The sequence below is a fragment of the Xenopus laevis genome, chromosome 2L (genome assembly GCF_017654675.1).
Source record: "Xenopus laevis strain J_2021 chromosome 2L, Xenopus_laevis_v10.1, whole genome shotgun sequence".
Taxonomy (NCBI): domain Eukaryota; kingdom Metazoa; phylum Chordata; class Amphibia; order Anura; family Pipidae; genus Xenopus; species Xenopus laevis.
Genome location: NC_054373.1, coordinates 182,373 through 203,105, shown reverse-complemented (window position 1 = coordinate 203,105; position 20,733 = coordinate 182,373).

The following is a 20,733-nucleotide window of genomic DNA, read 5'->3' as shown; positions in this document are numbered from 1 at the left end:
AGTTAAAGGTCTCAAGAAACATACCTGTTCATGTTTTTAATTTTAACTTGGCAATAAAGATTTTTTTTTATTGAACTGCACACGTGGTTGAAGGCTCCCGTCTATCCACTATCCTCTTGAACACTACAGACTTTGGCTGGAGCGGAGCCTAGCCGGCCGGAAGCTACCACGTGGGTAACTACAGAACTGCCTACATGTAAGTGTTCTATAATGTCTTGACTCCCTAACCCCCTTTCCCTTCTCTCATTTTGTCTCTCATCCCCTCTCCTTTCCTTTTCTCCCCCAACTGTTTGGCCTTACTCTCCCCCATCCTCCCTCTTCTCTCCCCTTCTATATTTCTCCTCTCCCCCATTTGTCTCTCTACTCCCTAACCCCCTTTCCCTTCTCTCCTTCTGTCTCTCATCCCCTCTCCTTTCCTTTTCTCCCCCAACTGTTTGGCCTTACTCTCCCCCATCCTCACTCTTCTCTCCCCTTCTATATTTCTCCTCTCCCCCATTTGTCTCTCTACTCCCCAACCCCCTTTCCCTTCTCTCCTTCTGTCTCTCATCCATTCTCCTTTCCCTTTCTCCCCCAACTGTTTGGCCTTACTCTCCCCCATCTATATTTCTCCTCTCCCCCATTTGTGTCTCTATTCCCTAACCCCCCTTTCCCTTCTCTCCTTCTGTCTCTCATCCATTCTCCTTTCCCTTTCTCCCCCAACTGTGGCCTTACTCTCCCCCATTTGTGTCTCTATTCCCTAACCCCATTTCCCTTCTCTCCTTGTGTCTCTCATCCCCTCTCCTTTCCTTTTCTCCCCAACTGTTTGGCTTTACTCTCCCCAATCCTCCCTCTTCTCTCCCCTTCTATATTTCTCCTCTCCCCGATTTGTCTCTCTACTCTCTAACCCCCTTTTCCTTCTCTCCTTCTGTCTCTCATCCCCTTTTCTTTTCTCTCTCAAATGTTTGGCCTTACTCTCCCCCATCCTCCCTCTTCTCTCTTCTTCTATATTTCTCCCCCCCCCATTTGTCTCTCTACTCCCTAACCCCCTTTCCCTCCCCTCCTTCTGTCTCTCATTCCCTTTTCTCCTGCACAGTCCTCACCGTCCCTTCTTGAGAGCCCATCAGCATTCCCATGGTGGCTCCCCTTGTGGTGCTGTATAGTGAAGTTGAACTGCTGCAAAGCTAGGCTCTACCTCAGCAATTTCCCATTGTCCCCAGAAACCCGTTGCAACCAGCTCAGAGGGTTATGGTCAGTGACCACAGTGAAATCACTGCCAAACAGATAGGGCTGCAGTTTCTTTAAGGCCAACATAATGGCCAGACATTCATTCTCAATTGTAGCATAAGCAACTTCCCGGGAATAGCTTCCTACTCCGGAATACAATAGGGTGCTCATTGCACTTCTCATCAACCTAGGATAAAACAGCACCAATCCCATAGGTGGAGGCGTCTGTGTGGACGATGAATCTCCGTTTAAAGTCAGGGGCAATCAGTACAGGGGCATTCACTAAAGCAGACTTCAATGCAGCAGCACACTCGGGTGTCCAGGTTACAGTATAGTACGCATCTTTTACTTTTCAGATCTGTCAGGGGTTTAGCAATTGCACTGTAGTTATGGATAAAGTGTTGGTAATACCCTGCTGTCCCCAGGAAGGCTAGCACCTGTCTCTGTGTGGTGGGCCAGTTTACTATGGCTTCAACTTTGGCGGGTTCTGGCATCACTCGCCACTTCCCACACGATGACCCAAATACTGTACCTCAGCCATCCCGAAATGGCACTTCCCTGGCTTTAGGGTAAGCCCAGCCATCCTTCCCAGAACACTCTGTAGGTGCTGCACATGTTCCTCACAGGTGTTACTAAACACGGCTAAGTGATTGAGATGCTTGAAACCCCTCCAACAACTGATTTGCTACCCTTTAAAATGTGGCTGGGGCATTTTTCATGCCAAACGGCATAACCGTAAAATGGAACAAGCCATATGGAGTGATAAAGGCTGACTTCTCTTGGTCCTCGGTTGCTAGAGAAATCTGCCAGTTTTCCTGGCTTAAATCTATAGTGGTGAGATATTTGACATTCCTTAGACGGTCAAGAAGTTCATCTACCCGGGGCATTGGATAGGCATCTTGGTTCGGCTTCCTATAGTCTACACAAAACCTAGTGCTTCCATCCTTCTTTTGAACCAAGACAACTGGTGATGCCCAAGGACTCTGAGAGGGAACAACATCCCTAATGCCAACATTTACTAAATTTCCCTTTTCATGGCAGGTTCTGCCACCCGATACGCTGGTGTGCAAATTGGGCCATGCCCCTTTGTATTTACCTGATGGACAACCCAGTTGGTGCAAACTGGCCTTTCAGAAAACTAAGACTGAAACTTTTGGAGCAGCTGACACAACCGCTCACATTTCTCAGGGGTTAACTGCTCACTAATAGTAACATCCTCCCAAGTCTTAACCCCCATTGCTTTTTGTAAGCAGTCAGGGAAAGCCTCTTCATTGCGCCCCTCTTGTAGCAGACTACAAATGGCAGACAGTGGCTTCCTTCTCTACGTACTGTTTCATCATATTGACATGGTCCACCCTAAACTGGTCCTGGTTGTCAATAGGGAGACCACATAAGTAGTATCATGAATGGCCTGCACTACCACAAAGGGCCCTTCCCAAGTTGCTTTCAACTTGTCTGACCTCATTGGTATCAGCAGTAGCACTTTGTCCCCTGTAACAAAGTGCCGATCTCTGGTTCCTGTCATACCAGACCTATGTTTGGTCTAAGCCGCTGACAAATATTCCTTCACCAGAACAGTCATTTGCTCGAGACGTTTTCGGAATTTTAGAACATAAGGAACTACAAGGAACTCAGGAAATTGGGCTCCCCCCTCCCAGTTTTCCCTTAGCGAATTTTGGGGGCCCTGAACCTAGTCTCCCATACAACAGCTCAAAAGTGGAAAACCCAGTATACTCTTGGGGATCTTCCCTATATGCAAACAGAAGATAGGGCGGAAACTTCGCCCAGTCCCCTTCTCCATCCTCCACAAAAGTTCGGAGCATGTTCTTAAGAGTACCATTAAAATGCTCACATAGCCCATTCGTTTGGGGGTGATACGGGGTGGAGCAAAGTGAGATGACCCCCACATCGCTGCCATAGACACTGAAGCAGCTGTGACATAAACTGCGATCCCTGGTCACATAAGATCTCACTAGGAAATCCTACCCGTGAAAAAAAATCTGAATTAGTGCATCTGCAACGGCTGGGGCATCAATTCTCCTGAAAGCCACTGCCTCTGGATAATGGGTGGCATAATCCACCACTGTAAGTATATATTGTTTACCTGTCCTGCTGGGCCAGCTAAGGGGTCCTACTAAAGCAACAACTCTCGGAAATGTCTCTCTACTCCCTAACACCCTTTCCCTTCTCTCCTTCTGTCTCTCATCCCCTCTCCTTTCCTTTTCTCCCCAACTGTTTGGCCTTACTCTCCCCCATCCTCCCTCTTCTCTCCCCTTCTATATTTCTCCTCTCCCCCATTTGTCTCTCTACTCCCTAACCCCCTTTCCCTTCTCTCCTTCTGTCTCTCATCCCCTCTCCTTTCCTTTTCTCCCCCAACTGTTTGGCCTTACTCTCCCCCATCCTCCCTCTTCTCTCCCCTTCTATATTTCTCCTCTCCCCCATTTGTCTCTCTACTCCCTAACCCCCTTTCCCTTCTCTCCTTCTGTCTCTCATCCCCTCTCCTTTCCTTTTCTCCCCAACTGTTTGGCCTTACTCTCCCCCATCCTCCCTCTTCTCTCCCCTTCTATATTTCTCCTCTCCCCCATTTGTCTCTCTACTCCCTAACCCCCTTTCCCTTCTCTCCTTCTGTCTCTCATCCCCTCTCCTTTCCTTTTCTCCCCCAACTGTTTGGCCTTACTCTCCCTCTTCTCTCCCCTTCTATAGTTCTCCTCTCCCCATGTGTCTATTCTATATACCCGTGGGCTTATCTGCAGGAGAATGTGGTGCCGGAAGGACTGGTGAGACACATGATAAACAGATGCTTGTGCTAAAGTTGAGCAATGTATTGGGCACAGGCAGATATAAAAGTGCAAACTACAAATTACTGCTGTAAACTGATGTTTTTTTCCACAATACAATATTTCCCCCAGAACTCTACTAGAAAGGGGCTGTACATACCCAAAAACTAATTTTCTAAATTTGTTTTGCCAATATATAGCACTAATTTGAATGCTGGACTATTTTCACTGGCCTTACCCCCATTCCCTTAAATAAACAAGTCAATTTGTTCAGATCTCCCTTTCTATTTTTAAACAAACAAACCTCTTCCTTATCTAAGTTTTGTTATCTGGGGCCTCACAGTGGACTGGTCATTAGTTGTATCAGCCTCTCTCATGTTCAGTGGGAAAGGGAGTCACAGGTGCTAAAGTGAAACTCACTTCATATACTTAGTGCCAGAAATAACAAAAAACAGATATAAATAAGTACAAATAAAACAAAGTATGATCACCACAAGCCTATTAATTGCACTCATGTTGCATGGGGGGGGGTATGCTCTTTTAAAGGGACAGTATCACCCCTTTGTGTAACAAGACTGCAGATAAGTAGATTCTAGTTCACAGATAATTCCCCTGCAAAATTATTCCTGTTTAATGATGATGATGGTGGGAGAAGATGGCTAAAGGGTTGGAGGAGATTTTAAACTAGGCGTGGGGGGGGAGGGGTCAGTAAAAGATTCAGTGGTTAGACAGGTAAGATAAGGTAGTGGGTAAAGGAAGGGGGGGTGGAGATTTGTTAGGGGTACCATTAAGGATAGGGAGGACCACATGTCATTTGTTCAATATGGTACCAGTTACACAGTAAGTTTCATAGTTAAATCGTGTTGAAAAAAGACAAAGTCCATCAAGTTCAACCCCTCCAAATGAAAACCCAGCCCCATACACACACCCCTCCCTACTGTCACATAAATGATATATACCCATATCTATACTAACTATAGAGTTTAGTATCACAATAGCCTTTGTATTATGTCTGTCCAAGAAATCATCCAAGTCCCTCTTATAGTCATTAACTGAATCATCACCCGGCAGTGCATTCCCCAACCTCACTGTCCTCACTGTGATGAACCCCCTACTCTGTTCCTTTAAATGAAACTTCTTTTCCTCTAGTCTGAAGGGGAGGCCTCTGGTACGTCATTCTCTTTATGGGTAAAAAGGTCCCCTGCTATTTGTCTATAATGTCCTCTAATGTACTTGTAAAGTCTAATCATGTCCCCTCACAAGCGCCTTTTTTCCCCCAGAGAAAACAGCCCCAACCTTGTCAGTCTCCCCTCATAATTTAACTCTTCCCTCCCTCTAACCAGTTTAGTTGCACTTAGTCTCTGCACTCTCTCCAGCTCATTTATATCCCTCTTAAGGACTGGAGTCCAAAACTGCCCCCATACTCCAGATGAGGCCTCACCAGGGACCTATAAAGAGACACAATTATGTTTCATCCCTTGAGTTAATGCCCTTTTTTATACAAGAACTTTATTTGCTTTAGTAGCCACAGAATGACACTGCCCAGAATTAGACAACGTGTTATCTACAAAGACCCCAAGATCCTTCTCATTTAAGGAAACTCCCAACACACTGCCATTTAGTGTATAACTTGCATTTATATTATTTTTGCCAAAGTGCATAACCTGCATTTATCAACATTGAACCTCATTTTCCAGTTTGCTGCCCAGTTTTCCAGTTTAGACAAATCACTGTGCAAAGTGGCAGCATCCTGCATGGAACCTATAGTTCTGCACAATTTAGTCTCATCTGCACAAATAGAAACAGTACTTTCAATGGCCACCTCCAGGTCATTAATAAACAAGTTGAAAAGCAAGGGACCTAGTACAGAGCCCTGCGGTACTCCACTAACAACACTGGTCCAATTAGAAAATGTTCCATTTACCACCACTCTTTGTAGTCTATCTTTTAGCCAGTTCTCTATCCAGGTACAAATACTATGTTCCAGGCCAACATTCCTTCATTTAACCAGTAACCTTTGTGACACTGTATCAAATGCTTTAGCAAAGTCTAAGTAAATCACATCCACTGCCATCTCAGAATCGAGGTCCCTGCTCACCTTCTCATAAAAAGAATTTAAGTTAGTCTGGCAAGATCTATTACGCATAAAACCATGCTGCCACAAACTCAAGTCCAGTAATTATCCTTTATTAACCCTTCAAAAAGCTTTCCTACCACTGATGTCAGACTAACTGGCCTATAGTTTTGAGGCTGAGAACGGGATGCTTTTTTGAATAGAGGCACCACTTTAGCAATTCGCCAGTCTCTCGGCACTATGCCAGACCTCAATGAATCCTGAAAAATTAAGTAAAGAGGTTTGGCAATCACAGAGCTAAGCTCGCTAATTACCCTGGGATGAAAACCATCTGGCCCTGGACCTTTGTTAATCTTAACATGTTCTAGTCTCTTTTGAATTTCTTCAAGTTTGAACCATGCATCATTAGTTGTATTACTAGAATTGGGACTATTAAGAAGGAAACCATCATTAACTGGTTCCTCATTTGTGTAGACAGATGAAAAATATTCAGAATCTGCGCTTTTATTTTGTTTTCATCAACCAGCTGATCCCCCTCTGGTATTAAGGGTCCCATCCCTTCCTGCTTCATTTTTTTACTATTAACATATTTAAAAAATTATTTTGGATTTTTTTTACTGCTTTTACTGCTTGCCTTATAGCTTCTTTGCATGATTTATTGGCTCCTTGTACCTTATAAATGTTTCGGCTGTACCAGATAACTTGAAAGCCTTAAAAGCAGGTCTTTTCTTACCCACCTCAACACCAACGCTTCTATTGAACCAAAAAGGTTTTGCTTTGCAACGACGTTCCTTGCTTACAAGTGGAATATACTGACAAGTAGATTTATTATAAAGACTTCCCATTTTTGTTCTGTGTTTAACCCTGTGAAAAGCATTTCCCACTTAATATGTTGCAGAGATTCCCTTATACTGTCACAGTTTGCACGTCTGAAATGTAGTGTTTTAGTTGGTCCCTTATAGAATTGCTTCTGCAACAGAATCTCAAAGGAGACCATGTTATGATCACTATTCCCTAAATGCCCCTCACCCACACAAATGTTAGAGATGAGTTCAGTATTGTTAGTTATTACAGGTACAAAAGAGAGTTATTCCTAGTAGGTTCTTGAACGAGCTGGAATAAAAAGTTGTCATTCAGCATATTTACAAACCTACTAGCTTTTTCTGTCTTAGCAACCCCATTACCCCAGTCAATGTCTGGATAATTGAAGTCACCCATAGCAACAACTTGACCCAGCTGTGAAGCCACTTGTATCTGCAAGAGTAACTGGGCTTCATACTCGACACTTATACCAGGTGCTTTATAACATACACCAATAATAATTCTCTTTGTTACCTTTTGCCCAGTCAAAATCTCTACCCAGAGTGATTCTACACCCTCACCAGTGCCAGCTATTTTTATTTCTTTAGCGCATGGCTTTAATTCAGGCTTTACATACAAACACACTCCTCCACCCGCTATTTAATCCCTCTGTCCCTCCTAAAAAGGGTGTAACCATTTAAATTCACAATCCAGTCACATGTTTCATCCCACCAGGTCTCAGTGATACCAATTATATCATAATGTTTAGAGCAATTCATTCTAGGTCTCCCATTTTACCTGACAAACTCCGTGCATTTGCAGCATACAGCGGAGGTTACTACTTTTGAAATTTGCATTACTTAGTGGAGAATTATACGTTAGGTCAGTATTATTCTGTTTTCCTTGTAACAGAGGGACCTCCTTAGCTGGTAAACTGTATGCCCCCCTCACTCCTCCCCCGTGACCCCTTACTAACCCCACTGCCCCGTCTACCCTAGCTTCCCATAATTCTTTATCTCACTCCCCCCCTTGCCTAGTTTAAACACTCCTCCAACCTCTTAGCCATTCTTTCCCCTAGCACCGTGGACCCCCTTCCATTGAGGTGCAAACCGTCATGACTGTATAGGTTGTACCCCATGGAAAAATCAGCCCAGTGCTCTAGGAACCCAAACCCTTCCTTCCTACACCAAGACTTGAGCCACACATTTAGCTCCCTAAACTCCCGCTGTTTTCCTAAACTTGCACGTGGCACAGGCAAAATTTCAGAAAAGTTGACATTGGAAAACCTTACCTTGATCTTAGAGCCTAGATCCCTGAAATCATTCTTTAAGGTCTTCCATCTACCATTTATTTTGTCATTAGTACCGATATGCACTAAGACAGTTGGGTCATGCCCAGCCCCACCCAATAATTTGTCTATCCGATCAACCACATGCTGAACCCTGGCACCAGGTAGACGGCAAACTGTTCGGTTGTAGCGATCCGGACGACAAATTACCCTATCCACTTTCCTAATAATTGAGTCCCCTGCAACCACAATCTGCTTAGGCCTGACTCTACTCTCCTCCCCCACCACTACTAGAGAAACTGGTCTCCCGGCTGTTAGAGAGATCTGCCCCATCTAGAATTGCCAATCCAGAGTTCATACTACCATCATCATCTTCACACAATCTCGCAAATTTGTTGCGATGTATAAGCTCCAGCCTCCATTTTCCTTTTGCCCACCTTAGATTTTCTAACTGTCACCCAGCTAGCTGCCTCCTCATCCTGCTGCTGTTCTGTTCCCCCCAAACTATCTGACCCCACTAGGTCCTGCTCAGTGAGCAAGAGACTCCTTTCAAGATTGTCAATCTACCACAGTGTTGCAATGTGTTGCTCATACTCATATCCCACAGGATAAGCTCAACTTACAATTGCAGGAGATCAATCAAAATATTCCATTTAAAAATCGTGAATTTGATAATCGGTGTAGAAGACCTCCAGTTACCTTGTCGGAAAAAGTCATTCATGATCTACAAGTAATAGAACAAAGGAGAGGGGAAAGTTTGGATACAGAATTCCAGTTAAGGGCAATGGAAGAAAAAGAGACCCTGCTGAAGAAAATCAAAGAAAAGATAAATGAACAAACTCCAGAAGATCTCTCCAAGTATCAGAAGATAAAGTCAACCATGCCTTGGGTATCTATGGAACCGTCATGGGCTTTCAGGCAGCCAATCAGATGTTTTCTGAGGGGAGAGATTTGGAAGGGGGGATCATGTTAGTTCAGGGAGTACATGGAGTCACGGAGATTACTGGAATTAATGCAGCAGTAAATGACTTTGTTTCCAATGTTGCCAAACAATCCATCACCAAGATCTCAGAGGGGCTGGAAGAAGCAGCAGCGGTGAAATTCACAAACTCCTTGGCTGAAGTTGGAGAAATTGCTAAAGGCATCCCAGTTCTTTCAGCAGGTTTCACTATATTTAATATTTATGAAGATCTCCACCAAAATACTCCAATTGGTATCGCAGATGCAGCGCTTGATGGGATCATCTTTATCACGGCTCTAGCTGGCCCAGAAATGCTTCCCATCACCGTAGCCTTAACCATAATCCGCCTGGTCATTGACCCCTTGTACAATGAAATAAAGCATGAACTTGATGCTTTGCCTCCCAACGCCAGTGTTGGAGACAAGTTTCTTGCAGTTATTAAAGGGATAGGCCTTGCTTTAAGAGATGTACTAAATACATTTGTGGACATACTGGAACAAATAAATATATTTGGGCTAATAGCCAGTATCAGTAATTTGGATGAGGAGCACAGGAAGAGCATGGAGTTAGTAAACCAACTACAGACAGTAGAGAACTATTTCAAGATCTTGGATGAACAGGATGGAGATATCACCAAATTGTAGACTTTACTAAAGGTGACTCTTCTGCCTATGGGGGAAACTTACGGGTTGAGTTGACAGAATATGGAACAATGAAAGTTTCAATTGTAAACCAAATCCGAGAATTTTGCCCATGACGACCAAACAGACATTGTGGAATTGCCTGCAGAGTACAGAAATCTCCATGTGATGCTGGATCCCCCACAGTCCCTGAAGATTTGGGATTCCAGTAGGAAGGCATTCTAATATTAGACTATAGTGACTCCCAACAAGGGGTAAACATTGATTTGAGGACAATGCCAGGGAATGAGAATATAATGACAGTGATAGACTCTCCATTTCCAGATACAATCAATGGAAACAGCAAAGCCAATTTCATTAAAGGGGGGAGGAGACATTTTGACTGGGGGAGATGGAAGAGATACTTATGTTGTTGAAGGCAAGTCTGGAGAAATCACTATTAACAATGAAGCAACAGATAAGGCCATAGATGTCCTCTATATTAAAAGCAAATATGGACTACTTGAAATTAGTATTTTTATTATTTCAAACCCTGATGTTTTTCTTGGGATTCTGGTGAAGAACTGGTTTAAATCAGAAGCGCACCGGCATCTGGTCTTGAAACTTCAATGGATTTTTTTTTCTAGAAACTCCCATAAACTTGAAATTCAACCCTTGCTAAAGCTGCCCCTTAGTGTGACAGAGAGTGTTACACAGAGAAGGACTTCACTCTCCTTGAAATTTGGGCCCCTGCGCTAGAGACTCACAGCTTAAAGGGCAATTCACCTTCATTAGTAAAACTGAAATAACACATGAACCAAGAAACTAAAACCCCCAGAAATGAGTTCAGACTTTCCATAAGATGCCACATTGTGTAAAATGAACATGGTAATTAGGGGGTGTGACCATAAAATGGGCGTGATCAAAAACTCTCTTAGGATTAGGATGTTTTTGTTCCTCTTTCCATTTTTCCAGTGATGGGAGTCTATTGTATTGCTCTTGTTCTTTACTGACAGTCTTTGGATTTATTCTGTTCTGGTCCTGCTTTACCTGTTCTAGTAAATTCCAAGGATCTGATTCACTCTCATTATAAATACAGCAAAGTTTACTTTGTACCCGGCGGTTATTATTATTATTTATTATTAACATGTATTTATATAGAGCCAACATATTGCGTAGCACTGTTAAAGGAACCCACACCTTGCCAGGCTGCCCAGAAGGGAACAGAACTGCTCAATATGTTGGCGCTATACAAATACATGTTAATAAAAATAATTATAATAATTTGGTAGCAATTTGTGGCAGCAATAAAAGGAAAAGAATAAAAGAAACAATAACTATAAGTAAGAAAATGAGAAGTAGTGCAGCAGTCCATTCCATTAATTGTGGCCTCCAGCTCAGTGCACTCTGGGGAAGCCTGATTGGTGAAATTCCTTTGTCACATGGTAAGAAGGGGCCAAAACTACTGAACATGGCTTTCAGTTCATATGCTGCACCCATGTCAAGTTTCCCATTCAGAACCAGAACCAGTTCCATAGATTGTGGGTCAGATCAATAGGCCCCTGATTTTGCCATGTTTTGCCTCAGTGCAGCATTTTTTCAGCGGAACTGTATCCAATGTGGCAATTATGACGAGCACATGTGCATGTGTACTTTGCCACAACTGCGCCTGACTTGCAGCAAACATTTTGTTTTACTTGGTGGCATTTCCAGTGTGAGTGACATGTGTGACCGATTCTTTATGCACAAGTGTGATACGTCTGTTGGCACTGGGCACAAAGGGAACACTGAAGCAACCGCCAGGTCAGGAGGTGGCAGTAGCTCTAGGGTTCCCCTGTGTCTATAGGGACAGCAGGACATTCAGCACAGGAGGGAGTAAGGACTGAGCAGCACTGAGCACAGATATATGTGAGTACACTTGGACACAAGTACCTTAAATGAAAGTGCTTTTATCTGCAACTTACTGTGGGGGAAACTCAAGTTGTTTGTGGCTATAAATGAGTCCTGGACTAGTTACTTAAACCCTAATATACTTTAATATCCCTCACCAGTACTGAGCAAGGATCATTGAAGGGTAAAAAAAAAATACATGGAAATGACAACCCAAGGAGTTGTGGGAAACTTGGTTATAGGGGATGTGCTAAAAAAGTTGAAATTTGATATTTTGATGCCCGCTTTAAGTCTAATTTTTGAGGGGTTTCCCCCTTTTCTCTTTGAAGATCAGATCCTATCGCAACCTTGGACACCCTTTCTCTTTCCACCAGTGTCTGGGATATTCCAAGTGAAGCAAAACACCAGCTTTCTCCAGCCCAAACACAAGAGCAGGTACCAAGCATTTGAAGTTTCATGTTACTGTTGGATGAACAACTTATTTTACATTTAAACCATCTAAACACCCAAAGGGGCTTTGTTTTATTTAAACATCAAAGCAGATCAAATTGAGCTTTAGAAATGAGATCTGTGTCAATAGAACAGTTTTCATTGTAGCAGGTTCATGTTGGTAAATGTTGTTTAATGCTCCATGTTTTAGTCTTTGCACATTTCTGCAAGTGGACTGATGTGCTGCACGGTGCAGAGGAGTTTGCTGGCCCACCCTCTATAGCTTTATTGGGGAATTGAATATCACTTCAAAACCACAGACCGCTGTCAAGGCGCTGACCAAGAATATCAGGAATCCGGCACAATTAACATCAAGATTCGGCTTTATTCACACATAGAAGGATAACAGTGGAGGATGTACAATTCTAACGCGTTTCATGCCCCATAGCTGGGCACTTCATCAGAGTGATTGTGTGCACTTGTGTAAAGGATTAAAAAGCCACGTGGGTGCATGTATTTAAGATAGTATAAAGGCAAAGTGATACCTCAGTGCAATTTAAAATTCATATAATAAAAATTATTTTTTTTGTGCAAAAATATGTGTGAATAAAGCCGAATATTGATGTAAATTGTGCCGGATTCCTGATATTCTTGATCAGCGCCTTGACAGCGGTCTGTGGTTTTGATGTAATAGCCGGCGAGGAGTGACCGGCATATGGCGAGAGCAGCGATCGAGCAGGACGGCACCTTGGTCCGGTGAGCTCCGCCATTGACGCTCCGTGAGTAAAGCTTTAATTGAATATCACTGCCCATAGGCTTAGATAGTGTCTAAACAAAAACAATCTATTCTTGATAGAATTTATTTTATGTTGTGTTTGGTCCAAATACAGATAATCAAACAATAAAGTCCATTTCACATGTGTAAGATTCAGCCACAGAATTACAGGGATTCTAAAATCTGGATGTGCCTTCTTGGGGGCTTAAGGCTGCTGATAGGCGAGCCCAATTTTATACTAAAGACTTGACCATATTGACCAGCAGAATTAGCAGACTACAAATATAGAGAGATCCACAAAGACCACTATGAGATAAATCATTAATAATCAAGACTAATTAAAGAAATAGCACAAATGGATTTGGTATATAAAAAAAATAACATAAATTTGTCTATGGCTAAATGGCTGGCACACAGGAAAAGCCCGGTGGATAAAACGAATGCCTAAAGCCATGGGCAATATTTCTATTGCAGACAGCACGGGAACGGCAGTTGTCGAATGATATTACTGTTTTACAAATATTTTGTGCTTCTAGTTTTTTATGTAATAGAGATAATTCTATCAACCCAAATGTCTGTACTTTCAAATATAAATGTCTGTATTCTTCTGATTTCATCCAGTTTTTTACTAGAATCCCAAGAAAAACATCAGATTGATTGTGATAAGAATAAGCAATATTTAGGTCATCATGGAATCTTCTGAATGAAATTATTGTCCCTTTTTCAACATCACCAACATAAATCAAATCTTTTTTTGTATCACTGGCAAAGTTGTCAATCATTTTCATACCAGTTGTTTGCATCAGGTTATACAAGTCTTTCCCTTCTCCTCCATTCATGACATCATCACCATTCATTGGCTGAATGAGGTCATTGCCTCCACCACCACTTAAGTAATTATCATCATCATTTCCAATCAGAATGTCATCATAGCTGGTGCCCAGGACATTCTCTATCCCAAAGTACAGATCTCCCTCAGCATCTGCTCCAACCCCATATCCAAGAGCCAGATTTACCAGCACCCCAGTTGCATTATCAAAATCCCCAAGGAATAACAAGGTGTCAGATCCAGTCCCTCCATAAACTGTATCAGCTCCTTGTCCTGGATAAATCACATCATTGCCTGCTCCAGCCAAGATCAAGTCATTGCCTTCACCTCCGTGGATTTGATCTGAACCAGGTCCCCCTGACAGATAGTCTTTTCCTCCAGAACCTTGAATAATGTCATCACCTTCAATACCATATAATACATCAGAATCAATTCCACCAATTATTGTGTTGTTCATCATATTTCCAGTGATAACATTTCTTTTATGAAGAGACCCAAAAACAGTTGTCAGTGATTGATAACTTCCAGCTGAAAGATTAAGATGCAGTTCTTTTGCCACTAATCTGTTGTCCATAAATAATGGCTGGATTTCCAGCTGGTTATCAGAGAATGTGAACCAAACATCATTGCTCTTCACGACCATGTGTCTGTAATTAATATAATTGACGTAGTTTAACACAAGGCATTCCCATTTACCAACAGATGGAGCACTTAAGTGTAAATCTTGACCTACTATTTTGTATTGAATATCATTAAAGGTCACATTGAGTATGAGATAATCTAATTTAATGTCTAGTGCATAATTGTTTATTTTAAAAACACCTTCATAATGGTTCCTAATGATGTAGGTATCACTCCCATCATAGCCGTACATCAGAATGCTGTTAGTTCCAGGATCAATATAGTTGTCTTTTTCATTCCCATAAATAACAGAGAATTCAGGGGGACCCATGATCTTTGTTGCCCCAGCATAGATACCAGATCTAGTGTCGATCTCATTGGTGGGTAAGGCGCCTCTGGAGTTATCTACAGCATATACTGTACGGACAAGATCGCTGGAAATACTGAAAGTGATGCCGTCCTCAGTCTGCATCTGTAAATGTCGGTAGTTTTCTGAAATATTCCAATTTGTTACAGTGATGCGACATTTGTTTTGAACAAGTATTTGAAGGTCTGGTGTTACATTGCTATATATGAAAAATATTTTTATTCCTTTATCATATTTAAAATCCAGATTGCTATATTTGTCCTTAATAAACAGGATATCCAAAGCTTTATCTATTGCATAGTTATTAATAATGATTTTTCCAGTCTCACATTTAGCCACATACGTATCTCTTCCTTCTTCTCCTGATATAACATCCCCATCTGCTGCTGTAATAACATTAGATCGACTGTTTCCAGTGATTGTATCTGGAAATTGAGAGTCTATCACTGTCATTATATTCTCATTCCCTGGCATTGTCCTCAAATCAATGTTAACCCCTTGTTGGGAGTCACTATAGTCTAATATTAATGGGGTCATTTCAGGCTCTGCTGAGGAGTTGGAGACCTGGAACACAACAAAGTCAACGCTTTTGAACACAATGTGCTGCCATTGCCAGCCTTTCTTCCACTCTTTGATTATAACACATGCCTTCCTTCTGGAATCCCAAATCTTCAGGGACTGTGGGGGATCCAGAATCACCTGGAGATTTCTGTACTCTGCAGGCAATTCCACAATGTCTGTTTGGTCGTCATGGGCAAAATTATCAATAGTATCACAGGTCTCTTTCTCATGTATTATATACATATCTTTCCCCTCATGTCCAGTAAGGCTGTTGGTACCTGTTCCACCTTGTAGCACATTATTCAGTTTATTTCCAACAATAACATCACTAAAGTTAGTCCCCATCACTGACACAACTGTGTCCCAAGGAGGATTAAGAAGGTTTAATTCCAGTCCCTCGTCATTATTTGAATAATCCAAATACGAGGCAGCTAGGGTGACTCTTCCATTTAATTTAACTTCCCCAATAATAAACATGGTACCGTCTGAGCTTTTAAAACTCATATGTTTATATTCTTCTCCATTAAACCAATTTTTCATTACAGCCTTATGGTTGTTATTGTAGAATAGAGCGAGATCATTGAAGACTTTTTTGGCAAATATGTTTTGGAATGGTACATTAAAGATCAATAGGTCCATGGCCCTATCACTAGCTTGATTGCAGATCTCTACCTGGCCTCCTTCCTTTGGAATGATATAGACATCCTTCCCATTGCCTCCATGTACAAAGATTTTTTGGGGTCCAAGGAAGAAAATGTCATTCCCATCATTTCCGTACAGCTCATAATAATATTGATCAAGGGTGTAAGGAAGTTTGTCAATGACATTTTGTTGTACAGCAAAGAAGCGGTTGGGTTTGGCATTTCCTATATATGTTCCATGCAATGATGTTTCATCTGCAGTAACAGAAGATATAACCTCTTCCGTTTTCACTGGAATAAACCATAAAATAGTTGCTGATTTCTGTTTCAGTTTAATATTCACGGCTTCTCCAATGCCCATAACCAGATCCAGGGACTCACAGTTCTTTTTAAAGGTGATTTCTTGCTCCAGTTTGCCAGATGTGATTGGGTTTACAATTGTAACTTTCATTGTTCCATATTCTGTCAACTCAACCCGTAAGTTTCCCCCATAGGCAGAAGAGTCACCTTTAGTAAAGTCTACAATTTGGTGACATTCATCTCCATCCTGTTCATCCAAGATCTTGAAGTAGTTCTCTACTGTCTGTAGTTGGTTTACTAACTCCATGCTCTTCCTGTGTTCCTTGTCCAAATTACTGATACTGGCTATTAGCCCAAATATATTTATTTGTTCCAGTATGTCCACAAATGTATTTAGTACATCTCTTAAAGCAAGGCCTATCCCTTTAATAACTGCAAGAAACTTGTCTCCAACACTGGCGTTGGGAGGCAAAGCATCAAGTTCATGCTTTATTTCATTGTACAAGGGGTCAATGACCAGGCGGATTATGGTTAAGGCTACGGTGATGGGAAGCATTTCTGGGCCAGCTAGAGCCGTGATAAAGATGATCCCATCAAGCGCTGCATCTGCCATCCCAATTGGAGTATTTCGGCTGAGATCTTCATAAATATTAAATATAGTGAAACCTGCTGAAAGAACTGGGATGCCTTTAGCAAGTTCTCCAACTTCAGCCAAGGAGTTTGTGAATTTCACCGCTGCTGCTTCTTCCAGCCCCTCTGAGATCTTGGTGATGGATTGTTTGGCAACATTGGAAACAAAGTCATTTACTGCTGCATTAATTCCAGTAATCTCCGTGACTCCATGTACTCCCTGAACTAACATGATCCCCCCTTCCAAATCTCTCCCCTCGGCAAACATCTGATTGGCTGCCTGAAAGCCCATGACGGTTCCATAGATACCCAAGGCATGGTTGATTTTGCCAGAGGCAGCATGAATATCATTGAAATAGGAATGGACCAACTCTTCAGATTTCAGTGCACCCTTTTCATCAGGCATTAACATTTCTTTTGTTTCTGAAGGATTTTGTTTATTTTCTAGTACAATCTGAATGCCATCTGCATATGTCTCGATCAACTTTATCTTCTGATACTTGGAGAGATCTTCTGGAGTTTGTTCATTTATCTTTTCTTTGATTTTCTTTAGCAGGGTCTCTCTGTCTTCCATTGCCCTTAACTGGAATTCTGCTTCTAGGCTCAGCTCTCTTACCATATCTTTTGCACGGAGACCATTAATGGTGTTTTCTGATAGGGTACTATCAGCAGTTCTGCAGCTGTAGTCAATTTCATTACCTTTTAGTGGAAAATCAACTGATTGAATCTTTAACTGAAATGCATCTTCTGATATTGGCTCCACTGAAGAATCTCGGCCTGCTTCATCTAAATTGAATCTGTCTTTGAATTTCCTTGACAGCCATAACTTCATAACGTAATTGGTGTTCACATTTATCTCATTTTGTGCATTTCCATAGGACATACCAATAGCTGCTGAGTCCCTTCCCCAAGTTCCTCCCCCTGTCATAGGATTTAGTTTTCGAAATTGTGCCCAGTTTGAAGTTATATCCCACAAAAGGCGATTTATTATAAACATTCTTGGATTCCGAACTGTCTCAGAAATATGAGAGGCAATTACACCTGCTCCATCTAAAACATTAAAGTTATTACCAATGTTATTGCCGTGTATCCAGTTTCTTGCCATTTCTGCAAAGGATCTCAGATTTACCATATGTTCTATATCATTATAGCTCAAATCTTTGTCTTTAAAAGCAGTGGGGTTTTCAGGATTACTTAATGCTTCCCTAGTGACGGCTCCATGAAATTTAACATAAAAGTCCTTCATATTTATACTGTATACATAATCTTGGAAGCGGTAGTACTTAATGGCATTGGACTGCTGACGGTTAACTTCTGCTATAATGCCTTCAAACTTTGCTTTATCATTTTTATTAAGTTTTTTGATATTTGCAAAATTCTGAATTTGCTCCCAAGCTGCTTCCACATTCAGCACATTCTCAATTAACTTATATTTTTTCAAGAGTTTAATGGTTTCACCTCTTTCTAGAATTTTCCTCTTAATGTTGTTAGCAGTCTGTATGATGTCTTTGATATTATCAAGTAACCCATCCAAACTGTTTAAGGTGCGAACTTCTAAAGTTTCACCCTCCTCATTTCCTCCTACATTATTTTGGCAAAATACAGCACGTTCTTCTATTTCTGTACCAGCCAAGACAGAAACTTCTGTGTTAAATAGCTCCCTTGTTCTTTGTTCAATTATATGTTCAATATAAGAATCTGGAACTTTGTGCTCAATATCACCTTCCAATAAATACAGAACTGCATCAGTGTAAACCAAAGGATCATACTCAATAGAATTCCCCATGTTCTGGATCCACTCTGGACTCCTGCCTCTTGTGTCGCTCACCTCCCTGAGATTGTTGTCCTCTCCCAGATAGAATTTGCGTTTGTGCCTTGGGTTGTGCCGGCTCCACAGATCTGGATCATCAACATCAATAGTTGCTTTTCTTCCATCTTCCTCTACTATGGTCTTTGTTGTACGGACAGAGACTGAGCCAACAGTGATGCCCCCTTCCTTCAGGCCCAGTAGGAATTCTTTGGTAAAGGTTTCCCCCTGCTCACCTGCCCCAACTTCACAGGAGACTATGCTGATCTCCTCTAATGCCTTCATGTTAGACGGCCAATGAATAGGGGCCGTACTTTCCCGGAGGCTCAGTATAGCTTTGGCTAACTGATCAGATGTCTTTCCCCCAACAGATACTTTTCCATCTCTGTGACCTCCGTGCCCCACCACAGTGAGTTTATCATGCGCTGTGATATCAATCCCCCCATCTCCTTTTGATTTAACTACTTTAAACTGTCCTGTAGACTCATCCCAATCCAGCAAACATTTGTTCCGGTCTATAGAGGTCTGCTTGTTATACAGGTCCTCTCCAGCCTTCCGTACTGTCTCATCTGTGCCAATGCGCAGGATTGCTTCATGGTCAATGTCATCCAGTTGGGCCAACCATCTGCTTGCCTCTCTGTTATTTTCTTCCACCAAACCTGAAGCTACCTGTGTGTGGAAAGCAAATAACTTAACTTATATGGAAATGATAGGAAAATATGATATGCCAATAAAAAGTATGTGTCTATGTTTTGTGTAGAACGTTATCTCATTACTTAAAGGAGAAGGAAAGTCTCAATCACTGGGGGATGCCAGATGTTATGCAGCCCCTCCCCCGGTGATTGTAATCACTTAACTGATACCCCAGGCTGGTGCTCCTGTTTGCAGAAAATTGACTGACCTGGGGCACTTCTGTGCAAGCAGCATGGGTTGGGGGGTTAGGGTTTCTTCTTGCTTCTTCCTTCTTCAATAGCCCCTGGGCTAACACATGGGCAGTAGAGTGAAAAGTTAGCCTTTTCGTTAAAGTTCTATTAAGAATAGGTGGAGGGTGACTCTTTTGTTTGGGGAGGCTAAGGCTAATGTTGCATAAACATTTTCTTCTCCAGTGATTTTCCACTAGTAGAGGATTCAGTCCCATATTATGTGGCAAGGACAAACATTGTCATCCACTGAACACACAGGGTGGATTTTTGTATTTGGCCTCCACATACGACTCCAAGTCAGGAAACAGCCCTTCCACTCCGCTTTTTGGTGTGTTTGCACCAAGAAATACTGCTTGTACTGGGTGCAGACTCACAGAGACAAGTTGGCCTTGAAAATGCATGCTTATGTGTTTCTTTGCAAAATCAGTTCTGTGTGTCTGTAACCTGACGGATGCAGTGTCTTTGGGTGCAAATACACCAGAAAGTGGAGCAAAGTGGCAGATCTCAAGCCGTGCTTATATGTAGGCCTATAACAGCCCTATGCTGCACCATTATCAGGCTGAAATCTGTCCCACACAAGTCCAGCAGCCCCAGCTTATGTTTAAACAATATGTATGGCACTCTCTTATTTTATAAACATTATAGAAAAAAAGTTCTGTTCTGCCTTTGGCACTTAAGTAAAGTTTTTGTAAAACAAAATTGTCATTGTTCTGTTTGTCTGACACTGAAGAACATTTTAAGAGAGCTGTTCATTGTATACTCGGTAAATAGATAAACTGTGCCTATTAGCCAAAAATGTAATGTATAAAGGCCGAAGTGAATTGATGTCTAAAGTAATAGCCAGAACTCAACTTCCTCCTTCTTTCTAACCTGTTATCAGTCAGCAACTTAAAGAAGGGGCCGTATGTGTCCCCCCTTTCTAGTCACTAGTTGGGTTCTGGCTATTATGTTACACATCCACTCACTCCAGCCTTTATACATTACATTTTTGCCTAACTAACTATATTAGATTCATTATTTTATTTTGCACATACTATTTATTTTCCCAATTTCATTTTACACAGACGTGTTCCTTTAAAACATGACTTAGTAGCAGATACACATTCTGTATTTGTATAGAAGCTGCAGCAAACTAAATGATGCCACCTCCTTGCAAACTAAGGGGCTCCTACACACTAACTGCTGCATTCTCTTTACATAAGGAACTCCCACACAAACTGCTATTTCATCCCAATT